This window comes from Octopus sinensis, linkage group LG8, assembly GCF_006345805.1.
Source record: "Octopus sinensis linkage group LG8, ASM634580v1, whole genome shotgun sequence".
Classification (NCBI taxonomy): Eukaryota; Metazoa; Mollusca; class Cephalopoda; order Octopoda; family Octopodidae; genus Octopus; species Octopus sinensis.
In genome coordinates, this window is record NC_043004.1 from 42409373 (window position 1) to 42411872 (window position 2500).

The window sequence follows — 2500 nt, forward strand, 5'->3', positions numbered from 1 at the left end:
TTGTTGTTGTTATTGTTGTTGTTCAGGTCATTGCTTGGAATCGAACTCGGAATCTTGGGGTTAGTAGCCCGCGCTCTTAACCACTACGCCATATGCCCCTAAGATTCCGAGATCGATATATCAGGCAGTGACCTGAACAACAACAACAATAATAATACTAATAATAGCGAAAACTACTCGTAAGCTTAAGTTTTTCTCATAGCAAGGTAGAAGCACTGCAAGACAAAGACACACCACGTGACAGTACGACGTGATACTACAACACCAGTCGGCAGATTGATGCCTTAGTATGGCATCAAGTGGAATCTAGTAGTGGAAGCCTGAACTACAACAAGCTTGTCCCACGGAGAACGTTTCCACTTACACTTAGGCCGCACCCCTTCGTATATATATATATATATATATATATATATAGTAAATTCAAACATGAACAAAGAGAAAACACAACGCGAGGACGTGGAACAAGTATAGTGTTATTGGACGCTCAAGAAAGGAAAGAAAGAAGGAAGAGAAGAGGGAGTAAGAAAATCGCCAACGATATGTATATGTATGTTTGTATGTATGTATGTATGTATGTATGTATGTATGTATGTATGTATGTATGTATGTATGTATGTACATATGTGTAGGGAGGACTATGCTATATATATATATATATATATATATATATATATATGTGTGTGCGTGTATTCATGTATATATATATAAATATATACATGTATGTATGCATGTATCTGTCTATGTATATATCTCTCATTGTATGTGTATTTATTTACATAAGTTTTTCTGCCGATATTGATGATGACCATCTCTTCCATTCGTAGATTGACCCTTCATATATCTCCGTACAGCGTGGATTCAATCCTGCTGGTGTTGACCTCCTGAGCATTTCTTTGTTTATAACTCTCTCTGGAAATAAGTTTCCCTGGATCTTAAAAGTCTCAAGAACCTTTGCATGTCAACTGGTTTTAGTCCATGTGTAACACGCACCCATTTTGAATGAGAACTCAATATTGCTGATTGCATATACTGATAGTTATTTTAAAATATCTATGTTCGCGTTGCAAGGATTAAAGAGATTTACTTGAGGTGGCTTATAAATCCCCTCGGCTGGTGTGACATCATTCGATTTGTAGGGCTTTAGCAATGTTATCTTCGTGAACAGAACCTGCGTGTATAGTATCTGAATGATCTATTCGTGTCTGAGATAAGTGGTAAAATGTAGCTTTTGCATGCTGATAATATTTGGCCAAGTGGATTGCTTATAGTGATGCTTGCACTGAGGGTTTAATATTCTTTTTCTAGGCACAGGGCCTAAAGATTTTGGGGAGGGGCCAGTCGATTAGATCGACCCCAGTACGTAACTAGTAGTTAATTTATCGGCCCTGAAAAGATGATAGCAAAGTCGACCTCAGCGGAATTTAAACTCAGAAGGTAAAGACATGAACTGACAGGGTTAATATTAAACAATACATGAGCGAGTACACAATCTTGTCTGACTCATTTTTTACTCTGCAAAGCTAAAATTTAATGTCTCTACAACTCCTGCTAAGGCTGCCTTGCAACGAATATTATACATATTTTGCCTCACATCCCATTGGACGGATAACGTTAATGTGGCGTAATCCTCACGAATATTTAAGTGATCATACTTAAAGCTATCTCTCTCGAACGTGTTATGGTAGATTGTTCAGCGTTGATCTCTAAGCCTCGTGCACACATGGTATGTTCCTCTTACCAACTTTTGAATTTAAAACAAGTTGGTTTCGTTCTCTTTTGGCAGTTTGTTGAGCGTTCAATCTAATATCTTATTAAAAGGCATTTCTCTTCATTATTAAAATTCAGACAAGTACAAAGGCCCTAAGTTACATAGGATGATAGCAAGTGCCAAACGCCAGTTCATTTAGTTTATATAGCTGTCTGTTTCTTAGATAAGTTGAACGGTTTCGTAGGAGAATTTCTAAAATGTAGTTGGAAAAGGGTGCGCTTGAGAGTCTCCAAAAAAGGATCGACTCTAGTTCAGATTCGGTAACAGTCTCTGGCATTTAGTCTCCACCTCCACACATAGCCTTACGTATAATAGGATGTATAAATATATGCATCATCGGAGCGGCGAAGAAGGAAAGATAATAGCTTGATGATCTCACACCACTAGGTGTAGATATCGTATCTAACAACAGCACTAAGTCTTCCAAGAATAAGGGTCTTGTCCAGCTTCTGACGTACTACAGATTTTTATACTTGCTTTTTTTGAGATAGATATAGCAAACGGTTAAGAAGTTTGATTCGCAAACATATTGCTCTACATTTAAGTATAATTTTGTGCGGTTCCAAATATTGTGGGTGAAAACCTGCCATGGCTTACATACACCTTGTGCTTAGATCAAATTATCACGGAATTTATGAAACGCGTACCATCTGATAATTGCATACAAGAAACGGAGGAATACTCAGCCACACACACACACACACACACACACACACACACACACACTCACAT